The sequence below is a fragment of the Stegodyphus dumicola genome, chromosome X1 (genome assembly GCF_044657685.1).
Source record: "Stegodyphus dumicola isolate Sdum_Otavi_A_Nest chromosome X1, ASM4465768v1".
In the NCBI taxonomy this organism is placed as follows: Eukaryota; Metazoa; Arthropoda; class Arachnida; order Araneae; family Eresidae; genus Stegodyphus; species Stegodyphus dumicola.
Window position 1 is genome coordinate 15,894,051 of NC_140780.1, and position 27,147 is coordinate 15,921,197.

Here is a 27,147-nt window from a genome sequence, read left to right on the forward strand (position 1 = left end):
ACATTATCTATAACAGGTGCTGTAGTATTGTATTATTATAACAGAGAAAATTAGAGAAAACGGGAAAAAATGTTACAAATAAAACTTTTTGAGGAACTGAAAATATATTTATCATGACATAATTTGCCCAAGTTTTCTGTCTCAAAATGAATATGCTGTTTTACATATAATTTATTTTAATATTGTCTTAGATGATGATGTAGGATATGAAACGCTAAAACTACGAATATTAGAAATCACAAGTGAAATATTTTGCAACAGATTTTTATACATTTTACCATCGAAAATGATAAAATAGATTAGCATCCACATCCGTCTCATGTGTTCTCGACATATCCATATTTCTCACCACCCCTTCTTTCTGAAATTTTGAGAATGTGTGGTCCATCCGTGATTTTCTCACTCTGCAGCAAATTTCAAAGGCATTTTCCAATACATGTATTGAAAAAAGATCGTGTATAACTAAATACAAGAAGGTCAAATCTAAATCAGCTTTGCACAGGGATCCACTATAATATGTTTTAAACTTCATAAAATTTCGTTTATGTACAAAATTTTGATTTCCCTACTTGTAGGGTACCTTGCGTTATTAATTAACCAGTTTTAATTTCAGTCTTTACATTAACTTCTCTGTTCCGTACTCCTCATCAAAATGCGAATTAGTACTGAGTATTTACGCTGAAGTCTTTGGATTTATGAAAGTGTTTCTGGCATCACGTGGTTAGTTCCTGCCAGCCTAACAATTGTAATTATACGACTTTGCGGTCTTTCGCTACCGATACTTTAAATCTGACTGCGAAGCTACTGGCTAGGATCTGTACCTAGGCAGTCTCGGCCACAGGGGTATAAAATTTATGAACTTGGTGGTTCTGAAGGTCCTAAGAAAGGTCACTTATTGGCCGGCCTCGGGGTCTGGCAAGTCTTGAGCGGAATGGCTCTAGTAGCCTGGGGGGGTAGTGACCCCCGGTTCGTTGGGTAATGACCCACTGAGACGGGCAGCCCGAGCGACTGGCAAGTAGCAAATCAAACGGCTGGTGCTGCATGGGGTATTCCAGGTGGTGCGCCGCTCTCCTGGAGGGGCAATAGCGGAGGTTGAACCTCTGCGACTTGTTCTAAAGGTGAGTGGATCTGTAATGTGGTTAAGTCTCACGAAGCAGGGAAGACAATATTGTTGTTGTTCTATTTATTTGCATCACGATGAGTTGTGATTGTTGTAGTACAAGAGCATGCACTTATGTTCCTAATTCTGTTTAAATAAAAAGGTTATTGCAACGTTCTTGAGACTTCGTCGTTGTTCTCAGATATAGCGATAACTCGCTTCAAGTCTGTTAGGATTACAGGTTCTTAAATAGCATTTCCAAATTAGTGAATTCAGTCCAACGCAAACGCAAACCCTATATATTCATTATTAAAATATTCTTTCTTGCAATATGTGTTGAGGATTTTAGACACAGCAAAGCAAGATAATCACAAAGAACAAAATGGCAGCCACTAAAAAGCAATGTGTTCTCCCTCTCATTTCTGAAAAAATACAATAAGTTTGCATGCAATTTATCAGTAATGCAAACTTAACACAAATAAGTAACTGAAATTAGCTTCCCAGATTATTCTCTAATAAGTTCCGTAATAGCAATAAATTGAAGAGGACGCCTGCGAAACATTTCGGAAAGTAAGTATTTTAGACCAATTCCCAGAACCTAAGGAAATCGACATTCTTACTTCTTTCTCCCCCCCCTTTTGTTAAAAAAAAAACTTTGAGACGAAAGATATTGAACAGGTCAAGTATTTTTCGCGACCGTCTGAACAAAGGAATCTGTGTGCTCTGAATCAATTTAAGAGATGCTTTTAGAGAAGCCAGAATGGCGAAAATTTGGTTTCATTTCGCAAATGTAGCACATGGGGACCGCTTCATAAATCAGAATTTACTAAGAAATGGGGTAGCTAAGAGAAACGTAACAGAATATCAGCACTGTCTGTTCCTAAACTCATTTCTTTTTCTTTGCAAAAGTACATTTATGTTTGTCTTATTACACGAAAAATCGAATTCCAACCAGTATTCACTCCATACTCTTTTTTCTTTTGTTTCTGAATGATACCATTTTTAGATTTGTGCATCTTTTCTTCTGGAAGGGAAAAATAAACACTAAGTCAAGTTGGACAACTACATTCTGAAGCTCAGTAAATATACAAATGTTTGTATTCATAAACGATTCCGTAGAGCTTCAGGCTCTAAAGAAATAAGAAGACCAGTATATGTGCGATTTTTTATTTCCAAGACTTTGTATTTCGTTTTGGTTTGCAAAAATAGGCATTCACTCAGAAATGTTCGCTACATTATATATGAATGCCACGTGAAGCAAATCTCATATCGATTGCATTCTCAGCGAAGCAGTGGATTTTACAGAATGAGAATATCTAAACGAGAAATAAAATACGCGAAGGAATAAATGCAATTTTTTTCATCGATTTGTATACTCTTCGAGGTATTAAAGAATTCAGCTATTTATCTCACGTACATTACTAAATATGAAAGAAAACATGAATATCATTTACATACGAGCGATTTTTAACATTTAGAAGTTCTTATTTAACACATTTGCTTTCTCCCCAAACGGACTTTGAATATTTCCTCTCGACAGTACTATGAAGCAGAAAAAACTAAAAATTAATACTAAACTGTTAATTGCAATTTACATAAAGTTGATTATATGAATAGAGCATTAGAAGTCAATTAACAAAATAGTCCTCCACAATTCAAATTTTGTTTAAATGTGAATTTATTGCTATAAGGTCTAACATAGCAGAGCATTTTTTTAAAAAAGAAGACATTTCTTATTGAAACAAGTCAACCAAATCAGAAAAAGGTCACGAGTTGAGTTTTCTAATAATAAGAAAATGGCGGTGGAGGGCGGGAAACGAAATATTGTAATGTAAGCGCATTTACCACCTCATTTACTGCTTATTCTTGCAAAAGGAATGTAAAAGAAGACTTCGCAGAAACTTTTACTGCTTCTTTTAAAAAGACAGCAAAACTAAAAACGATTGATCAAACAGCAAGTATCATCCGCTGTATTAGCATTCGCTTAAAACTACTTCATTTCACGAAAGAAGTATACATGTTTTTTTTCACACTCTATTCCCTTAAAAAACATGGAGGACCGTATTTGTTTCGTCAACAATCAAAATACTGTTGCATTATAAATCGCAAGTAGAGCAGTTTTTTTAAATAGCTTCAAAGAACAAATAAATATTTTAGTAGCTTTTATGACAGTTGTTATCACTGTTGTGTTAATGAAGTCTAAATTAAGAAAAAAAAAAAAGAATTTGTCGGGCAGTCTAGCAATGTTCCCCAGTGTTTGGATTAAGTGTAATTAGAGATCAAACTACCAGATTTTAGCGGTGTTACCCACTCGACCACTGATGACAAAAGAAATAAACCCCCACTAGTCATTTCGTCCCTCAAAATATATATTAGTCAAGTGCTCGTGTATAAATTTTTTCAATTATATACATTTGTATTTCGAAAAATAATATAACATTTTATTGTAGTCTTCAAGCGAGCTCCAGAAAAATTATCTCCCTCTTTCAAAAGCGATTTGCTTACTATCTCTGCATCTTGCTCATTAATCATTTCTGCTATCTCCAGTCGCAAGACAAGATAATTAATTACATATGTGGATTTAAAATATACATATTGTTCACAACGTACGCAAGGCAAATTATAGCAGTATTGTAGTATAACACATAAGAAGAATTATTCAATAGTAGCATCCAACAGAACAGAATCCTTGAAGATTACGTTTCGTTAGCTATGCATATAGGGACATCCATCTCCCCTTAATTAGAAAGAGTACAAGGGACATTTGCCATGCTGTACCAGTATTATACAGTCATCTGACGCATCAATATTAATGAAGCCCGTTACATCAACGTGGTATGGCACTAAACTATACGTTAAAATATGAAAAGACGTAATTCATTGCGTACGTGGTATGGCACTAACCTATACGTTAAAATATGAAAAGACGTAATTCATTGCGTCAAAGCTAATCTGAATTGTTGAATTGTCCCATACTCGGAAGCATACTAAATATGCACTCATTTAAGAGATTCCGATTTACATTGCATGATACGATCTAAATGAAAAGTAATTTCAGTTAGTTTTTTTTTTTTTTTTTTTTTTCTTTTTTCCCCAAATACCCATTGCGTTGCAACATCGGTTTAAATTCAATACCACGTATATACAGGCGCAAGTAGAGATGGGCGGGATACTAAGAATTTCACCATTGGTCGTTCTGACAGGGTTGGAGCTAAGGCATTTTGACTACCTGTGATCCCTGAAGCTCTTGAATTTTGCTGCTCGTACTTCGATGTATTCCAATATTTTCAGCCCCAAATTCTGCTGGCGATAACGATTCTGGTGCCGGCGCTAGGTACAAGAATAGTTCCAAGTATAGTATACCTGCACAGCTTCTCCCCAATTTTGATGGAGTACACCTCGGGGGACGAATCAAAAGGTATTCCACCTCTCTTCGCCTACCACCAAACCACTCGAAAGGTATTTCGGCTTGCCAGTATTTTATGGATACTCATGCCGCACAGACAATATACGCTTAGAAAAATCCATGCCTTTTCCGCGGTTCGAATACAATGATAAGGCAGCCATCATCACTAACCACTATAACTATCAGGGCAGCGCTGTGCATATACAAAAATTGCGCAGAAAATACTGTGGAGAGCTTCACATTATAAAGCTGTGTTCCTCTAGCCCAACAGCTAATTTAGCAGTCCGCAGCATGTGTTAGCTGTATTAATGGCATTCAACTTAAATTTAATGTTGGTCTAAGGTACTCTCCAAAAACCATATGCTTGATATGTATCCACATATCAAGCATATGGCAAAATTACGTTCTTTATTTGCTATATAGTCTGGTATTAATCATACAGAGATTGTCCAAAAATAATAGAAACTGTCTCCTTAAAAGATTTAATTTTGTTTTTATCGATTATATGGTAAACGGTAATAAAGTGATGGCTACTTAGCCATCACTTTATTTTATATGCATTCTCAAGCTTGTGTAAAACTGCAAGCTTAACTTAGGTTTCTAAAACTTAGTGAAAGGAAATATGTAACTTGATTGAGTTCCAAAGAGGTCAGATTGTTGGTGCTCGACTCATTGGTGCTTTAGTAACTTCGGTTTTAAAATTATTGGAGATAGTGAGAAGTACTTTATCTAAAGCCATAACAGCATACAGCATTCACGACAAAACCTCACAATTGTGGGAGGGAAAACGAAACTCACTGACAGAGCCAAAAGAAAGTTGTAAAGTGTATGTTAATTTTATAACAGTTACTTTTAATTTTGAAAAACCCTTTCCTTTCAATTCTTGTTTCCCCACTTACAACTCCCTACCAGAATGAGTTTTCAGAATCGCGTTGAATGCAAATGAATTTAGAAGTAGAAAGAAGTCCAACTACTTCCGAAAGGGAGTGCTTAGTGGCGAGTGCTTGCCTTCTGACTACTTCCTTCTTGAATCCATTACGCTCGGCTGTATTGTGCCTGTTGATAATCGCTGGCTAGTTTAAATTAAAGGCCAACTACGTTAGATATATGTGCCTAGCTTCATCTACGTCTATTTTTGTTAGATTAGTTTATTTTCTTATGAGGATTTAAAAGCACAAGTGAAGGCTTTCCTGTAAGCCAAGAAGTGGCCGTCCCTTAGTATTTCTTTGAGCGAATAAAAAGTAGTATTTTAACCCTTCTCGAGTCTACGTTGTAAGTACTTGAACTCAGCTGTAAGCCTCTACTTAATTCACTAGGTTGCTCGACATTTCATCATAAACGAAATAGAAAGGGACATTACAAAGTGGATTATTATGTCAAAAAGTAAAACTATTACGAAAACGGTAACTGCCAAGCTTAATACCACCCATCTAGACAACCCAGTGCAGTACGAAGGGAGAAGTATTAAGGCAGAACTGTTAACTCAAAAACCACAAATAAATGAAAAAGGAGACTGCAGTGATCCCAGGAACATAACAGGAATGTTTATCAATGGAAACCTGCTACGCCCCACGCTGTGTTAAGTAGAGAAAGGGCTGACAGGCTGGACATGTTCCCTTTTCAACAATAAACACCATCTTCGACCGCTTGCCAATACACGCAGAGATGGGCACTTGAATTCTTACGCGTCTTATTTGTAGAATAAGAAAACGTTAAAACCTCAAATCGACAAAATATGGACATGTGCCCTTTCAACAATCGATTTATTTAATAGTCTCAAACATTCTGCAACTGGAGACCACTGTTATAGTGATATGTACGCATTTAGCTTGGGCTATATGATTAAAATTTTGATTTAAGTTTAATATTTCTACTTAAAATGGCAGAACGTCCTTCTTCCAAAACAAAAGTTATTTTCCCATTGCTACTTTGTGAAAGGTTCTAAATTTGTATCATGGCTGTAATTTTATCATTTATCAATGGAAAGTCCTGTTCAGTCAAATTTTCCTCCTCAGGATGAGACTATGTGAGAAGAAGCTTACAATGCAGACTGTCTGCTTCGTACAGTAAAACATGGTGGAGGTTAAGTTATGCTTGGGCAGTTACATCATGGTTTGCAGCAGGTCTAGTTACCATCTAATAAAAAGCGAACGAATATCATTGATTATATAACACTTTTAAGCGACCATGCCTATTTGATGGCGAAGACACAGTTTCTTACGGTTAACGCATCTTCCATTCACCGAAATCAAACTGTTCAGTTTTAGTTTCAAGATTACAGGAGAATGAAGTTACACATTTTCCCTGTACAATCACTGGACTTAAATATCATTGAACCATTACGGTCTACACTGAAGTGACAAAAGTCATGGGATACCTCCTAATATTTTGTCGGTCCTCCTTTTGCCCGGCGAAGTGCAGCAAGCCCCTGCAGGAATATTGAGCCATGCTGCCTCTATAGACGTCCATAATTGTGAAAGTGTTGACGGTGCAGGGTTTTGGGCACGAACTGACTTCTCGATGATGTCCCATAAATGTTCGATGGATTCATGTCGGGCGATCTAGGTGGCCAGATCATTCGCTGGAATTGTCTAGAATGTTCTTCTAACCAATCGCGAACAATTGTGGCCCGGTGACATGGCGCATTGTCATCCATAATAATCCCATCGTTTTTTGAGTACGTGAAGTCCATGAATGGCTATAAGTGATCTCCAAGTAGCTGAAGGTATCCATTTCCAGTCAACGATCGGTTCAGTTGCACCAGAGGACCGAGTCCATACCATGTAAAAACAGCCAAGACCATTATGGAACCACAACCAGTTTGAACAGTGCCTTGTTGACAACTTGGGTCCATGGCTTCGTGGGGTCTGCGCCACACTCGAACCCTACCATCAGCTCTTACCAACTGAAATCGTGACTCATCTGACCAAGCCACAGTTTTCCATTCGTTTAGGGACCAACCGATATGCTCACGAGCCCACGAGAGTTGCTGCAGGCGATGTCGTGCTGTCAGTAAAGGCACTCGAGTCGGTCTTCTGCTGGCATAGCCCAAGGAAGACAAATTTCGCCGCACTGTCCTATCGGACACGTCCCTCGTACGTCCCACATTGATTTCTGCGGTTATTTGACGCAGTGTTGCTTGTCTCTGAACATTGACAACTCTACGCAGACGTCGCTGGTCTCGGTCGTTAAGTGCAGGTGGTCGGCCACTGCGCTGTCCATGGTGGGATGTTATGCCTGAAATTAGATACTCTCGGCACACTCTTGACACTGTGGATCTCGGAATGTTTAATTCCCTAACAATATCCGAAATGGAATGACCCATGCGTCTAGCTCCACTACCAATCCGCGTTCGAAGTCTTAATTCTCGTCGTGCGGCCATAATCACGTCAAAGCCTCTTCACATGAATAACTTGAACACAAATGAAAGCCCACCCAAAGCATTTCGCATTTATACATTTTCTACGTGATACCACTGCCATCTGTATATTTGCATATTGCTATCCCATGACTTTTGTCACTTCAGTGTATGCTAGAAAATAGAGATCTCGTTTTTCTCTCCCAGCATCTCTCAAAGAATTTGAGTAGATTATGATAGAAGAATGGTATATAAAATACTTATAGTCAACACTATTCAGAACTCGTACACTTTCATTCTAAAATGATTTCAAAACGTTTTAAATGAGAAAGGGGACTTGCATCATATTTTCATATTTTTAAGTGTTTCCAGTTCTCAGACAGCCCCTTTATATTGGCCGATCAGTAGGAAACCCAGTGTTGTATTAAATATCGGATTACAAATGATATCATTGTAGTGATGGGTATGCAAAAGACAAGTTACTCTGGGTAAGAGATTTGCATGCCTGTCACATGCATAGGAACCTAAGAAATAGTTCAACAAGATAGCGGTACCTTTGCAACAGTGCACCAAGCAGGGGCAATACGAGATTTTTATTTTGAGAAGGAATGATGTCTATACAAGTTCACCATCGGATGGGAGTTCTGTGCGGTAACAGAAGCATGTGTGTGAACGGACTAACAAGATGAATACCGACTTCAGGATGAATGATCCTTCTCGTTCAAGTCCAGCATTCAGGAAAAAATATATTCCTGCAAACGGGCAAACAGAAGCATCACGATCGTGAAGGAGACATAACTACTTGACATTAATGTCTGATCAGCACATCACACTGTTCATCACAGGTGGAAGTTCTGCGAAGTGTGAGCAAGATTAGTACGCATGTGCTTGAGACCTGAAATATCGATACTTGCCAAGATTTTCATCATCGGCAGGAAACTAATAGTGAAGCATTTCTGCAGCGTATCGTCAATGGAGATGAGACATAAGTACATTTCCAAGCGCAATGAAATTCCGGAACAACAATGAGGTTCGGTCACCACTGCATGAGCAGCTGCGGACCCTTCAGGAAGAATTTATTTCCCCCGACATCTAAGCGTGTTTTAAGCAATGTTTAAGTGTATTGAACTAGATAAGAGACTATCTTGAACATCAGTATGGGTCTCATTTTAATGTTTGTAATACATATTCTGTAAATCAAGAAAAAAATAAGAGACTATGTTGAACATTAGTATGACTCTTAAATGTTTGTAATACATATTCTGTAAATCAAGAAAGAAATAAGAGACTATGTTGAACATTAGTATGACTCTTAAATGTTTGTAATACATATTCTGTAAATCAAGAAAGAAATAAGAGACTATGTTGAACATCAGTATGTCTCTTAAATGTTTGTAATAAATATTCTGTAAATCAAGAAAGAAATAAGAGACTATGTTGAACATTAGTATGACTCTTAAATGTTTGTAATACATATTCTGTAAATCAAGAAAGAAATAAGAGACTATGTTGAACATTAGTATGGCTCTTAAATGTTTGTAATACATATTCTGTAAATCAAGAAAGAAATAAGAGACTATGTTGAACATTAGTATGGCTCTTAAATGTTTGTAATAGATATTCTGTAAATCAAGAAAGAAATAAGAGACTATGTTGAACATTAGTATGACTCTTAAATGTTTGTAATACATATTCTGTAAATCAAGAAAGAAATAAGAGACTATGTTGAACATCAGTATGTCTCTTAAATGTTTGTAATAAATATTCTGTAAATAATAAAAAGTCCTTTTTTCCATTGAACGCAGTAATGCATTTTTAATTCTTCATTTCAAATCTGCATGCAATCATTAATTTATTTTCCTTTTCTAAAAAAACATAATAATACGAGCTAAACACAATACACAATACGAGCTTTACATCAAATAAAAGTTTTTTTTTCACACAAAACTGCTAATATTGCTTTAAATTATGAAAATAAAAGAGCTAATTTTTTTTCTGTCTCTAGAAATAATGAACGGCAGGAAATAACAAGCGAGGAGATGTAACAGGAAGCAATTGCTTTTCTACTTCGAAAGAAATGTCTGAAATACAATGCCAGACATCCGGAAAATTCTTTTCCCAGCATTTTACAGTGCGCTCCCGTCCTTAAATAATTTATACTTTTATTGCATTTTAACTTCTTAAAGCAATTTACTTCTAGTACGTAATTATCACCATCATTTTCTGCTTTTGGTTTTTTAAGTGTGTGTCTAGTAGTACAATGCTAGTTAGTATATTACTGAATCCATTTCATATAATAAAATATTCACCATCAAACGGATTAAAAAGGAAGACATGAAAAATTAAAAAAAAAGTTAAAATCTATGACAGATGTAATCACTGAATTGCTGCATTTTAAACAGGAGTTAGGAAGAAAAGATTTAGATTAACCACACTTCTGATATAATTCGGTAATTAAGAACAAGAACAGATCAGTTTCTCAATTCTCTCAGTTTACTAACACCTCTTCAACAATGCTAAAACAAAAACATTTTCAGCACTAAGCAATGTATAATAATATAAGTCTGTTTTCATGCATTATTCTTCTCATTTCAGAATCCCATCGAGTATGATTCCATTTTTTTAAATGCTAAAAAAAATCGATTCGCGATTTTCGGGGTAAAAATTAAAAGCATTTTCAGATTACATGTTTATATGGATTAAAGAGTAAGTACCCTAGTCATCCAATTAAATAAAGATAAAATATACTAAAAGCGTATCGTTTCTGGTAATGAAAAATATGTGTATTTATACGTCCTAGAGGATTTTCTGGTTTCAATTAGCGAAGCAAATTCAGTAGAGCTCCCAAGAGTCCATGGTTAAATATCGCCGAATGACTCCAAGTCCACTGTTATAATTTAATCATAAAGAACAGTCACTTCCATTAATCTAATTTCCGGAGAGTACCGGCTAAGTACTGTCTACTAATCGACCCATGAGCTTCTACGGACAAAAGATGAACGAAATCTCTTTAGAAGCCTGCTGTACTCGACTGAACTCAAGCCTAAATCTAATTTTCACAACAAAAAAACTGTAAGAACAAAGCCACAAAAATGTTTACTAAATATATTCATTATTTTGTTATTAAACTTTATAATTCGCTTGACGAACACTTACTTATTTATTTATTTAAGTTATAAGGTGCTTTCTCCCTCCTTTTTGCACACCTTCGTGTTGTAACGGTTAGCACACTCGGCGCGTATTCGAGAGGTCCACGTTCGAGTCCCGACGAGGGCATTGCTCATTTTTCATTTCTTCAGTTTCAAAATAACCTAATGACTCTATAAAGTCTAAATTTTGCAGTTTCAGTGCCTATTTACATTTAATTCGGGGCACAAATGAAAAAATATAAGCATTTAGGGGAATTTAAATACAATCTTTGGTAGATGTTGCAGTTTGTATTATCACTTAACTTTCACAACCACTAAGTTTAATGTGGGTTACAGTAGATAATGTTCCCTTCACAAAAAATGCAAAATCGGTTCTTGGGCACAACACTCAAATGCTGAATTAATAATGGTCAGCATTCTTCATAATACATGAAGTTAAGGAAATGATCACTAACCATCAATTAAGTTTTACAACAAGGTACCAAATTTAACTTAACCTTCGTGATGTAACTAGAACGCACGTTCGGCTAGCATCAGGAGGTCCGGGGTTCAAAAGCCGGTAAGGGCAAATATTGAATCTTCATGTTTTCTCGGCCTCAGAATTATTTTCTAATAAATTTTCATTCAGATCAGACTTAAAATTTCTGATTGTTTACATTAGAATATATATTATTTCCATTCATTGTGAAGTCAGTGGCAGCGTTATTAATGAAAAGAGCTTTCCAGAAATAAACATCTGTGGGAAAGACATATTAATACATAAAGATGGTAGAAATGAGTCCACTATAAACTTAATTTATTTTCCCATAATTAAAATATTACTTAATCTTTTCTGGAATAAGATTAAAATTATTCTGCGCATTTATTTAAGACTTCATTTCATAAAAGACTTTCTTTGTTAAATTCTAAAATAATAGCACCATAAAAATTTGAAACATATATATATATACAGTCAAAAGTCGTTAATTCGGACACCCATAATCCGGAATGATCTATAATCCGGACATCAAAGCTACAAACTTTCTGCGCGTGCGTCTCTTTGACGCATGCGCATAGGCGTTTACGCGTGCGCGTAAGACCTTTACGGCTGAGAATATGCATGTGCGCATGCGCATAATACGTTTACGTATGCGCGTTTAATGTATAACGGACGGTATAAGCTAAGCTAAAATTATCTAATTCAGTTAATGTTGCAGATTGCGTTGTTCCTTAATCTTTGAATTAGATCCGGCTTATTATTTTTCGCAGACAAAAAGTGGCTCTCGAACTAAAATGTGGTGGATGATAAGGTTTTATCACCATAAGGGTTTGGCGATACAGTCCTCTCTTCCCCAGTCATCTTTTAAGAGTGGAAGTATGTAAGGACTTTTCCTTCCTTATCACGCACTTTCGTGGTGTAACTGGAAAGCACATTCGGCTAGCATTGAAAGGCCCGGAGTTCGAATATAGGAAAACGCCACAATTTTCATGTTTCCTGCTTCGAAAAACTTAACGACTCTCTACACCTTAGAGAAAACGTCTCAAGAAAAATTCTTAGATACTTAAGAATTAAATTTAAAAAATTTATTTAAAAAAAATGTTTTCTCTCATCTCACAAACTATCATTTCACATGTATGGAATATCAGAAAATACAGAAAGAGTTGGAAAAGATCTCTTAAATTCTGAAGTTTAAACTCAGTACTTTTCATTCAATGAGTTTTGAACAAGATTCATGAAATAAAGCGGTAATTACGATAATTATTTTTTAATATAAGAATTTTATTACGAGATGCAACAGAATATTACCTGATCTACCAGTTATTCTGTCCGTTATGATGCTAAACTATGAAGAAGGTACTGTTGAAGGATAGAATGAAATTTCATCAACCTGCCGATCTTTAAATCATATATCTAGCGGTTTACTCTGTTTGTGCTGCTACATGGTTTCATTCCGACTCTGAATTTTCGTTATTGATGCCATCAAATAAAATAACTCTGAATTTGAAAATGCTGAAAAATGTGCATTTTACATAAAACCGACATCAAAGCAGAATTTTCAATTTCTGAAATTTTTGTTTCCGAACAAGGATTGAATTGGATTGGATTATTTAATTATGGCAAAGTACACGAGAGCTATCTGCGTGGAGGACTTAATAAGGGAAACTGGCTCGAATACACGTTACACATGGGAAAAACCACGAAAACGCCCATGCAGCCAACCCGTTCGCGGGATTCGAACCTCGGACCGAACTACCAGTGTTCAGCGTCTTTACCGCTCGGCTGCTGGTGGGCTTCCGAACAAGGACCCAGCTAGTATATAAATCAATGCTATTCCTGTACACCGAGAAGCTATTTTAACTAACTTGCAGCGCTTGAAAAAGAAATATTACTGTTTTTAATAAAATAAAAAGATTTCATAAAAAGCGCATATAAATGACCCAATACTTTCATTTTGTATAGTATTTTCCACCTAACCTTTATTCAAACATATCTTTATTCAAATTTCTTCTTAAATCGTTTACCTTGCTTGGTTTAATTTTTGAATTTTCTTATTACTGAGAATTTCTGAAAAAGGATCTTGAATCTCGAGAAATCTATTTCAAGAAATCCCGAATCTCGAGAAAGCAGAATTTAGAAAAAACACATTCACTAGTGAAGTGTCAAACTACATAGGGATTAGGATAGAAGGCACATTGAGATAAAGATAAAATTTTCATATTTTTTCTTTCATATGCTATATACAATGATATTTCTGATTCTCATTAGATGGCGAGAGGTTAGTTTCTAAGTAGCAGGCTCTAATCTTGGCAAATGAAGCAGGCTGGTTGTTCATGTACACATATGGCTTGCCTTTTGTGCAAGTTAAATGTTTCCCTACGCGAAAACACATCTCTGTAATCAAATCACTCTTTCCATAACCGATAATTAATATAATCATACAATGAAATGATAAAAGTTTTACACATAGGCATCGAAAAGAGTGGCAGGAAATTAGTAATTGTATATGAATCAAAAAAGTGCTTTAAATTAACTCCAAAAATAAAATTCTTTTATTTAGCGAACTCATTTGAAATAAAAAGTCATAAAGACCTTAGTTTGGTAAATGCAATATATCTATGATTTTTATTTCAAAGCTAATGATTATTGTTTCGAAACGAGGTACTTTTAATAAAATTTTGACAGGCTGTGAATATTGCTAAAGATAGCCACGTGCGTTGAATTTTCGAATGTAAGTTCCAGAAGAATACCTTTTACGTAAAATGAATATGAATACAGATAAGCATGGATTTCAAACTTCTATTCACAGAAACGCTAAAACTCACAAATAAGGCCGCCTAATTTATGCAAGGGCAGACGGGGCACTTGTCCCACACCTCCACTTTTAAGGCATAACCCAAACGCTCCTATATAATACACTCTTTTGCAAAAAAAATTGAAGCATCATGAAGGACTTTTGCGATCGTGACGAAATTTCATATGCAAAAACATCTTGATCGAACATGTAATTGATCAAAGTTTCAAGACAAATCAACAGGAACTGCGATCATAGCGCGCATTTTTAGTGCGCAATTCGCAATAAAACCAGTAACAGAGGCGAAAATTTATTTTTTATTGCTGCCATTGTAATTCCGTAAAGATGCCATTACGACGATATTGAAGACCTTACAGACAACTAAACGACTTCGAATGTGGTCGCAGTGTAGGGTTGCGTGAAGCTGGTGGTCATACAGAGCAACAGGCCGCCACGTGGCAGCGTACAGACACTGCTGTGCAAAGATTATTGTTATGTGATTATTATTTGTCCTAACATAACAAATTATTTTAAGTGTGGTGCCTTTCCTGAACCTCTCATTTTCCCCTCGCATTTCCTCGACAGTTCTATTAAGATCTAGCTTCAAAATGATTCTACATTTAGCTAGAATCTGATACCTTTCTCAGGTATATAAAGTTAAATATATAACATTCATAACAAGATCGAAATAGAAATTGAAAAGCAAACAAGTAATGCGACGTAAGACCTATTTGGTCTTAAAAATTTTTTGCGCAAAATGCTGCAAAAACATGAAATAATAGGAAGAAATATTGTAGCCTCTCAGAAATAACGTATACGTAAGGGAAATTGAAAAAAAAAAGAATAAGACATTCATGATATTCAGTACTTTTCATAGAATAACTTTTAAAATATTTCTTGAGTTTTATCCAGTCGAAATCGCAAATCCTGCTGACTTTTCCGAAAGATAACGTAATTTTAAATAGTATAATAGAAAGTAATGATTGTGAACACCCAAAAAATATTTTTTAATCACGTTTTAAAAAAAATTAAGTACATTTCTATTTAAAAAAAGATTTAAATATTTTGATTTAGTTTGACCCTATAAAGGAGTGAAGTACGCGAAGCTATTACACTGGTTTTGCGTAAAACTGAGACATCTGCTTCAATCATAAGGAATTTCATCTTCACCCATCTAACCTAAAAATCTAGCATTAAAATTCGTTTAAGCAAACTAAATAAATGATACACTCCAAATTTATTTACATTTTTTATTTAGTTATATGTTATAGTTGGGAATGAAGAGACTGAAACTGAACGCATACCGGTACTTGAAAATTCAGCAGCACGGGGGGTTGCTTACATTCTATAATATTTTTCACACTAAAGGAATAACATCCAATTCATCACCTATACGATTTTCATTAGCTTAAGATGATTCGATATCAAGTTAATAAATTTAATATAAAACAAAATAGTAATCACATAAAAGTATACCAAAAATTAACAAGTGAAGAGCATCACAATGTACTCACTCGTCTCGGTTCAGTATAGAGGGTCCTAACATGAACACATTCACCAGACGCCTACTCTCAAAAATTAAGGAAATTCTTAGTAGCACTAACATAACATATAGTAATAACATAATAATGGAGGAACTTAAATAATAATTAAGTTCCTTAACAATAATTAAGTTCCTTAATAATAATTAAGTTCCTTAATAATAATTAAGTTCCTTAACTTAAATAATAATATAAAACTTAAATAATAATTTAAGTTTCTCCATTTGCCTTTATTCCCAATAGCACGGTTTGATAACGTATGGCGTAGTAGCAAGATCTTCAGTACCCTATTGAGGGGCTCTCAGCGTTCCCCCCTTTTTTGAGTATTAATTCTTTTAATGCTATTTTACAAGGGGCGAAAATGTATGAGAGTCCAAAGTATCACGTTTCCTTGTTATACTTATATTTTTTAATTATAATTCCGATGTGCGCATACAACAACTAATTTTGTTATAAGAACACTTCTGACAAATAACCGAAACATGTGATTTAGCCTGTAACAAATAAAACACCCAGACTTTTCATCCTCATGTGATCCGTATTTCTGTCTGACTCGTATAAAGAAACGTCTTCTGTCAATGCGCGGTTATTCCAAGATATTTTCACCTCGATAGTTATTTCGAAATTCATTCCACAGCATTTATTTCAAGGAAAAAAAAACTGTGCGTGGTTATTCCACTACATTTTTTCCTTTAACACATTTTCTAAGAACACTCCTCATAATTAAGAAAAGTTCTCTATTAAAAACGCACTTTTCAACAGATTCGCAAAAATTTCCAAAACTGTCTTCTTTTTAAAAATGTTAAAGTTCAAATAAGAACTGAAACAATACAGTGTAAAATTGAAAATTAAGCAAAACAGCAACTTTATTTGGCGTAGGTATTTTGAATAAAATTCTATCTATTTGAATTTTGACTCTTGAATAAGCATTCAAAAGCATTCGGCACTTTCCATAAAATATATTATTACACAACCGGACACGATTTAAATGAAGTAAGTACTAATAAGGCATCCCTCCCTCCAAAGAAACAAAGCGTTTACAGATACAACCAAATTTGTTAAGATGTATTCTAGATACATTTTACACATTTAAATATTGCTGCTATATAAGTGAATACAGTGTAAAACTTAAAATTTTTCGTGAAGATATGAACGAATATCGGAACAAACTGCATTAAAGTGGATATTTACGATTTTTATGAATAATACATCACCATTTTAAAGAAAGAGAAAATTTCTTTCAAAAAGAGCAAATTTCTTTCAAAAAGAGCAAATTTCTATTTCTATTCAAATTTTCTATATTTATAATCAACTATTGTATTCTTTCGAAACTTTTGTGAAATTTATTAAAACAGAATTTTTCATTATTTACAAAAACGTGCAATAACTCATAACCCCAATACTTATTATTTTACGCTTCATTGTTCGACACTAGTATGTGAAAATTACTAAGCGATATTTAGTTAAGAAGTACATATACATTAAATTTAAATTCTGATTGTCTAAAATTTGACAGAATAAAATTTGACAATTTAAATTTATAATATAAAATCATTAAAACATACAGACATTGCCCCTCCCCCCCCAAAAAAAAATTGCAGGATTTAATATGAAATTTGTTTTGCGGTCATTGATATATTAAGAAGACTGGAAAATGTTTTTAGTGCTCAGTTAATAACTATTAGATTACGAAGATCTACGCTAAATTAAGAATAGTGGAGAAACTATACTTCTCAGCAGAAGAACTAGCATCTTCTTTTTACTGCTGTTCTAAAAAAAGTTTCAATTCGATTATAAGCGGATAAAATATTTTATTTTCATTTTTGCTATAACGTAAATACATGCGGCGCTTGCCTAATATAAGAATTATATGGCACAGATTAATTCAGAAATGGCGCACTTCAGAAATATTTATTATGAGCATTTTACGATTTCAGTACATAAGGCAGAAATGACTAAATTAAAAAGAAGTTTTTTACACCATTACAAATTAAAGTTAGAATTTTAACCAGTATATTTTTCCTCTTCAAAGAAAAAAAAAGATTTAATAAATAATAAAGAAAAGATGTCCAAGACAATTTTTATTGGTGTCTTCTTAAAATACCAAATTGAAACAAATTATTCCTCCGTAACTGACTTTCCGGCCTCATATGATACGTATCTTAACACCGGCATCTTTTGTCAATACTTTATATACCCGATATTAAACATAGTCTGGATACAAGGCCTTAGAGGCAGCAAATACATTTAGAAGCATATTACTGTATCACCTTCTCCTAAATAACTCACCTGCTCTAGCAATATTCTTCTCTCACGTTTAGGTAAAAGATTTATGCAGACATATGCCATTCCTAATCGTAAAAGAATATCCGTAAGTAAAACTTCGCTTATAACTTAGCTCTTTCTCATAACTTAGCTGATATCACATAAGCCTCGGCTACCGATAATCTAATACTTAAAGACAAAGGTAAACACTTGGAAGTATTTTGAGAAACATAAAAGCATACAAGATCATAAACAGTTACAGAAAAACAATCTTTTCTCTGCCCATCTCTCCTGAAACATGGTTGTAGTAAATGCCAGCTTAATACGTAGCTGCCTTACCAGCTTAGAAACGCTTCCTTAACAGATCAACTACTCTTTATATTTCTGTATCATGACGTTTATTTTCCTTTAAGTTACATAATTCATGAATTTGAATCCTTTATATTCTCAAATTTTTCCCGAGGATTATTTCCTTTTGCATTCCTCAGTATTATATATTTAACGGCTACAGCACACACTCCCTCTATTGTTACGCTCCGTTAAAGGCCTAAATGACTTTATCCGTGTATGAATGACATCTACATCATCAGACTTTTCAGCGCTCATCCGTCAGGAGAAACACAGCCCTGAAAGATACATTCATCGTTGAATTTTGTTCCTTCCTGTAAAATATGTCTTTTGAAAGGGAGGGCCCAAAATTTAATAGCAATTTATTAAAATTCATAATAAAGTAAAGAGAGCTTTTCGTTTATCTTTTTATTTCGTAACCAAATTTTCAAGACCTTTTTTTCCCTGTTGCATAATTAATCGGAAACTGTATGGGCAAAGGACCCGAAGACTATCTATCTGAGAGAAAGGGCGCCTTCCTGGAGAGCTTTCTAAGGAAACCTGGTTCGTATCCACGTTATGCATAAGGAAAACCACTAAACGTCAATGCAGGCACCCCGCTCGCCAGGATTCTAACCTCGGGATCAAACTACCAGTGTTCACGGCCGCTGGTAGGCCACACATGGTCTAGCTACCTCAAGGGAAGGATGCCTTCGTACAGGACTTTCTAATGGAAAATGGAGTGAGTGAATCAGATTATTGGCGCAAAACCAAAGATGATTATCATGCGCCAAACGCGAGGTAGTATGATATAATTTGATGAATTCAAAGAAAATTCTTACTAAACAGGAATGTGAACAAATGTACCAAATCCAGAGGATGAAATCACATGGAAACAAGGTAAACGCACACAAGTGGTAAACATTAAAATACAATGCACAATCTTCAAATCAGTTTAGATTAGGTAATATAAGCCAGTCTCTTTTTAAATAATAAATTACAATTAACCTCTCTTCCGATTAAACAGTCGAGAGGTAAGTCACAGCTATTAAAATATTTCTGACAAAGACTATTAAAACATGGACAATTAAAATATGATGGACTGATAGACAAACATTGCAATTTAAACAAACAGGCTCATTCTCAGCTTTCGAAAGGTAGTCATGTGTCACTCTAGTGTGACCAATCCTATGGGCAAGTCACAAGAACTTCCTTACGATTTCTTTTAGAACCCCAAAGCTCAATTCTAGGTTTTACACTTCTCAACTTGTTTTGAAGCTGAATGTCCCAAAGTCGCTGTCATTTTCTTACGATCCTCTCGCTGATGACAATACAGATATCTCTAACAGGGTTGAGGCGACTGGATATTTCAACAGCAGATTTCGCTGTAATATCTGCCAGTTCGTTACCCTTTATTCCCGCATGCCCGAAAACCCATCAGTGCAGGGTTTCATATCAACGACTCGTTAAGTGTATATTTAACTTGAAAACATCAACTATTACCGGATTCTCGGTGTTGGAGAAGGCTTCTAACGCTTTCAGGGCACTATACGAGTCTGTATAAATTGTAAACGTTTCCCGTCAGAGCTTTAAGATGTACAAAAGACCATAATATATTGCAGTTAGTTCAGATGTTAAGACTAAAAACGCAAGATGCAAACTTTTGCCCTCCAATTACAAATGCCATCCCAACATGATCATTTGATTTGAATCTTATATCTGTATACACCGGGATGCAAACTATATTTATGCTTGTGCTCAGCAAAAAGTTGTCTGTAGACGATCTCATTAGTCATTGTCTTCACCTGATGGTGGAAAACATCAAGAAGCTGGATTTGTACATTTTCCCAAGATGGGATTTCAAAATGATGTACTGCTTGGAGGGGGATATATCAGACAAGTAGAGTTCTTCAATGAAAGAACGAACTCTTAGAGGAAAAGAAGGCATACAGGATGGACGTGCTTCAAATAAAATATTACGCACGTTATCAAGCAGGCACAGCTTACTAGGATGGTTAGGTTGCAACAATATATTCTATTAAAATACTGCAAAAGAGACAATTGCTCATGTCTCAGGGCTGCCGGGATCCCACCCGCTCGGATACGATAAACCCCGAGATGCGCCCAGAAAAGAAGACCCAGGACTGGGGTCCGAGTGTCTGGTGCCTTGCCATGTATGCCATGCTGCTACACAACGGCAATAATAATAATGAATGCTTAGGTAATATGCTGCAGCCGGTTGATTACCTAACTTCAGTGATTGCAAAATGCTGCTTTTCTGCAACATAATCATCTGCAGACAAGTAACCAAGAAACAGACCTCAGGTACCCAGATACTTTCTTGGTTACAAAGGTCTCCAGATCTCACACCTATTCAGCATATGTGGGAAGCGACTGATCGTCATTTGCTTGATCTGCCTCAATGGAAAGATGAATTACAGAGGATGAGTGAAACCACATGGTCATTCATCCGTCAGAATACTATCTGCGTCTTAATTCATGACCTAGACCATAGTCCTAAACTCACTTTTCAGAAAAATATTTTTTCATAGTAGAAATGAAAAAAAAAATGATAGACGTTTTTATCTTAGTGTTTTTTTTTTTATGTTATGGAGGTACTAAAAATGAATGAGGCATTTTCCAACCTTCATTTTCTAACTTATAAGAAATTAATATCTTTGGATTTAGGCAACTTATAAGAAGCAGCTTAAAAGGTGAAGAAACTTCATTAGAAATATTTAATTTCAAAACCACCTCATTCCAATAATTCTAGAAATCAAATGCAAGTTTAGGTCTTTCAAAACAAATTCAGGGATTTAATTTATTTCAACCTTATTTGAATACTGAAATTGCCTTAGGATTGACAACCTTAAATATTGCCTTGCATATATTTAACGTTGTCAAGAACTACTGGTGGTAAAATAAGCTTAAAATAATAAAAAATTATGAAAGACCCTTCATACGGACCAAGAAAACTATTCAAACATAGCTATTTTCTCTACAGGGCATGAATTATTTAATCAAGTAGATTTTGAAAAAAAATTATTGCTTGTTTTGCTTCGTTAAAAAGGCAGAAAAAGTTCTTGAAAATCGGTAATGTTTTGTACTGAGTATATAACCATTTCAATATTGTTTATCAAAAAAGGTACTTTTCAACGTTTTTTGCGATTAAAAATTATTAACACAGTTATGATTTAAACTACTTATCTTTGAATAACTTTAAATACATTGATGTTTTGTGGATCCTCTCTAAGATGGTTTCAGATTATTGTAGTCATCTCTAGAGGTGGTTACTTAAGTGATATTCAATATCGATATTTATTTATGTTCTCGGAACATTGCTCGCTTTCAGAAAGGCTTGTCTAAGGGAGGTGACTTGAGGTTACTCTAGTTAATTAGACTGCATACATGGGCGGGAATTTACTTCTTTGCCCGAGGTCTCTCTCATGTATTACAAAAGATAAAATATGAATACAATATTATTTATAAAACACATTTTATAAAACACATTTAACATAAAACACATTTAACATAAAACACATTTAACATATTATAATTTTCGAAATATCATATGTAGTTAGACAGATATGAAAGTAAGTCTATGAAGCATGTTCAAGATTTTCGTACGATATTTTTGCTCTCATTTACTTTTAATGTGCTTCATACGGAAAAGAAATTGCTCGTAAATATGCACGCTTTCAAAAAAGAAGTAAATGAAAAATTAGGTGCTTAGATAGTTGCAAAATTATGCATTTCCACTTAAATAAGGTATCGTTACGTAACTGATTTCCGGCTCTAAGCATTCCATTTACAAGTTTGCAGGCAAATTTTAGGCCAAATTAAAGCAAATGTACGGATATACAATAGGTGCTTTCCGATAAAACAGTAATCAATGCCACCTGTTTTTTTGCTATCTACATAATTGCTATTCTCACAGTGAATTCAGTTAAATCTCTTACTAAGCAACTGCCGCTGTTTCAGTGCCATTTCAAATGCCATTGTTCTTCGAAAAGAAATTATATTTCCGTTATTTCTCGCCTTAAGTACGCAAGTGCAATTCATGCAAAAATCGGCCCAAAAGCGGCCGAATGGTAAAATCGCTGAAAACTGTTAACGCCGACCTGAGTTAGATTCCAGGCGAACGGACTGGCTGCATGGGCGTTTCCGTGTTTTTCCACTGTGTAACGTGTATACGAACCATTTTCCGTTAAAAAGTCCTCCACGAAGATATCACTCCCCTTAAGTAGATAATCTTAGCGTGCTTTGCCATAATCAATTAAACCAAACTAATCATTTGGATAAGCAATCACATACACTAAAATTAATTAATCTAATTCTCATTTTCACATTGAGAGTCTCATGTGTGCTCATTCTTTCGATTGTGCAATATGGGCTGTGGACTGGACACCTTTGATTAAATCAATAAAGAGGTATACTGGCTGATTATATTAGGGATCAAACCGGATTAAGTTAATAAAATAACTAAAATGATAAGAATAGTACTATATTTGAAAGTTCAGTGCTGTTATTCCGAAGCAAATATTATGGCCAAACCCATTTTGTACAAGGGCATGTTTCAGAATTTATCTCCATTTAAAGGAACTAATTCAACCTGCAATTCTTTTTGAAACTGTATATGGAATTACAAATTTCGGCTTTATTACACCTAAACACTTTTAAATAACTATTCTCATAAATAAACCACTCTCGAGAAAAATTTAAATAAACCACTCTCGAGAAAAATTTAACTTCAGCACAGAAAATGGAAGAGGAAAAAAATCAATTGAAATTAATGGATCAGGACAAAAACATTAAGAAAAGTATGTAAAATGGAAACATGGAAATCAAGACACTAAAAGAGCAATAACGACACGAAATGAAAGAAGGACAAAAGAATTTAAGTATCTCGAGCAATTCTCGAAAGGAAAACTTTGGAAACAGCTACTTTTGACGAATATCCACTTAAATTATCTTCCACTAAGGGTCGCTTGCCAGCGAGAATAACCAAATAAAATAATAAAAGTCGGAGCAAAAATGACAAGAATGTGTAAAAGATGCAATTTTTCCTTCCTCGCTGACGACACTCAAAGTTAGCAGCAAAAGAATTTTTCTTTTTAATTTATATTTTTTTTTTCAATTCACTATCTAACAAGAATAACTGGCATTTTGCCATCAAGATGGAAAATTGCGGACACGGTTTCAGTTACAATCAGTTAGGCGACAACTCTGGTGACTTTAACTGCTTTAACAGAAGAGGAAGAGAAGACTGAGACAACCCGGATTAGATATGACAAAAAATAAAAAGAGAAAGACAATTTCAAATTATTAAAAAATACATGACACATTACAGCTAAGTGAAAATGATTTAAAATATTTATTCCTCAAAAAGAAAACACAAACAAATAAACGACATTTGAAAGCCCACCCTCTTCAAAAAGTCACAACCGTGTTATATATGCAGCCATACCGTTTACTTTTAGCACTATGCATGAAGAGAGTATGGTTTTTTTCATTGACGTCTGATGGCTAAAGGGGCTTCCGTTCAGTTTTTCTGAGCGGGATGCTCCTTTCGATTTATTCATTTCATATTATTATACTAATATTTAATTTATTGATGTCAGTTTTAAAGACGTTGTGGAGACATTAGGTTATTTCGCAGCAGGAGACATGAAAAATGAGGAATGCCCTCGTCGGGACTCGAACCATGGACCTCTCGAATACGCGCCGAGCGTGCTGACCATTACACCACGAAGGCATGCTAAGAAGGTGGGAGAAATACCTTAAGCGTGATGCTGATTAAATACAATAATGAATTTTTTGTACTTAATGTGGTTTCGACGAACCTCAGCCGCTTTTTTAAAACACCATTTCGCAACTATGGCGATACATTAGTTTGTTGTTTTGACACTCAGCAATGTGAAGCATGATTTTTCCTTGAGGTAAATAATGGAGATAACGAATGCAGGGCTTTTAGATTCCTCCTGGGTTGACTCTAATAACTAACATAATATTGTACGTTAAGAAATAAAACATCTTTCTTGCCCTATCCTCTCACACAATAAACAAATATATTCTATTAAGATCATGTTTCAAACTTTTGTGACATTAATATAAAATAAATTAAAACATAAATTTGTGAAATGTTTAAAATACTGAACGCCCTAAATTCTCGATAATTGAATAAAACTGAAAGCAGAAATATATGAAAATATAATGCATATAGTATTTACAATTTCCCTAATTATCATTAAACAGTTGAAAAAGTTACATTTCTATTGAAAGGTTTATCCTAAGATTTTAATAGTTATCTTTAAAGATACTTTCCCATCTCTCCTAATTCCAGCTTACAATTTCCCACCAGAATGTGTTTTTAGAATCGCGGTTAATGCAAATGAGGAAGAGCGGTACTTAAGTCGAAGTTCCATTGACTTCGTTAGAGAGCCAGAGATTCTGACTAGCGCGCCTTTGCCGTTTGGCTAAACTCTCTCTACGCTATTATACTACGCTTGGCCGTATTTCAAGCCCTTGATAGCTTCGCCAGTTAGTTAACATACAAGGGACAACTGCTTAGAATGTTGATGGCTTTGGCTGTATATTTTTAGCTAAACATTAGTTTAGTTTTATTTCTTAGTACTCTTGAGTTCAAGCCCAAGTGGAGACTTTCTGTACGCTCTAAGAAAGGAGCCGACTGTAAAATTCTTATTTTGGGAAATAAATGCAATTAACCCTTCTTGAGTTTACGTCTCTGTTCCTGAACTAAAGCGATTATTGGCTTACTAGTTCACAAAGTTCCTACACACTTAGCTGTAAGAGAAAACGTTGGAACCCCACACTGTGACTTGAAGAGATAAACCAAAAACCGCAATTGACAGTTTTATTAATATTAACCTCTCAGAGGTCATTAAAAATTTATAAGTGAACCATGGTGGTTGGTTCAGAAGTTAAAACATTTAGTTGTAACTAAAACGAATGCCCAGGAAGGTTTGAATAGACATTTAAAGTTAACGGAAGAATGTAAAGAAAACAGGTAAAGTTTACTTACACCTCTTAAACAGCGTTCAGTATTTCTTTTCTCATCGATACATATGCTCGATAACAAGAAAAGCAGTTTGCCATATTTTTTTATGAAACGTATCTCGATCTATTTAGTTCAGAAACATTGAACATAGTGTAACATTCAGGCATCAAAATCGAACGAAAAGAACGCTTAGCTAGAATGAATCTTGGATTGAATATATTTTAAATAATACAGGTATCTAATTATACAAGATGATGCAAGATGAGCAAGTTTAGCGTAATAAAATTTTCCTTTGCCGAGATTATAAATATTTTTTATTAAGAAAGTTACGAATTTCTTTTCGTACAGTACTCACCTGTGAGAACAGACGTCGTAGAGATTCGGTTCCACTGCTCCCGTCATACAATCATAAAATGTGGAGCATCTGAAAATAGATTATTTTAGACACGATTTTAGGTAAATATTACTTTCAATACTTTAAATGCGAAGAAACGTAATATTGTTCCAGCAAATAAATTCACTGCATTTTGGCGATGCATAGTTTAAAATCCTCAGTTTTGAAATAATTTTAGAATATACTGAAATCGGCATGACAGTTGGTTATAGTAAAATGTCAAGTTTCTGGATGCACCTATAAGGTGTTTCATCCGCCTTTTTAGCATGCCTTCGTAGTGTAGTGGTCAGCACGCTCGGTGCATATCGAAAGGTCCATGGTTCGAGTACCGGCGAAGGCGTTACTCATTTTTCATCTCTCTTGCTTCGAAATAACCTAATGTTTCTATAGTGGCGCCCAAATTAAAAGGTGGTGAATGATGATTCTTCATCACCTGGATTTGACAATTGGGTCCCCTAAAACCCCCAGTCGCCCTTTAAAAGGGGAAGTATATCATGTATTTCTCCCGCCGTCTTAGCATGCCTTCGTGGTGTAGTGGTCGGCACGCTCGACGCGAATTCGAGAGGTCCGTGGTCGGAGTTCCGGCGAGGGCATTGCTCATTTTTCCCATTTCCAGCTTCGAAATCACTTAAGGACTCTACATTGGCGCCGGAACTAAAAGGGTAGTGGATGACGATTCTCCATCCCCAGGATTTGTCGACTGGGTCCCCTAATCCCCAGTCGCATGTAATAAAACATATTTTAGAAATACTGAAATAAGAACACTGAGATTCAGAAACATAGAAATACTGATTGGCACCACATAGAGAGGACAGATCGTAGATGTATATTGAAGACGAATTTTGGTTGCGTAGAATGTTAACCCGTAATGAACAGGAAACTTGGCAATCGAAGCAGATTAAATTCAATTTTCGATTAAATTCACGTTTGCGGCCACAATTCACTTAGCATTTTAATCGTGCTTATTTGCTGAACATTTAAATTTTTGATACTATTGCGATAGGAAGGAAACATAGCGAAGCTTCCAAGGAGCACAGAGAGTGAAGCTAAAAACGCATTTATTCGATATGAAAGATCGCAAGGAAGGTTTTTAGTTTTGGTTTAGATCAGAAAAGTTTCAGTTCTCAAAATTCTGAGTGAAAAATTCTGGAAATGACGCAGTCCAGAGAAGTTATTACGATTTTTAGAACAGAGAGGGAATATTAAGGGGTTACTGTTAGTTTAAATTATAATTTTGATTTACATATTTTTTATCTTGCATGTATATAGTAGATCTTACGAACAAAAGCATTTAATTTCAAATACTATTCGGTAGTGC

The 27,147-nt window shown here is 35.0% G+C and overlaps 1 protein-coding gene across 9 annotated transcripts in view; it reads right to left on the minus strand.

Moving 5' to 3' along the window:
• Positions 1–27,147, minus strand: part of p120ctn (adherens junction protein p120) — a 443,159-nt gene that overhangs the window by 392,925 nt on the left and 23,087 nt on the right. For 6 of the 9 annotated variants that reach the window (XM_085808407.1, XM_085808408.1, XM_085808400.1 and 3 more), the window contains exon 2: positions 25,791–25,859. The exons of the other annotated variants lie outside the window; for them this stretch is intronic. The gene's annotated coding sequence lies outside the window, so the exon portion shown is untranslated. The remainder of the gene's footprint in view (positions 1–25,790; positions 25,860–27,147) is intronic. 9 annotated transcript variants of the gene reach the window in all.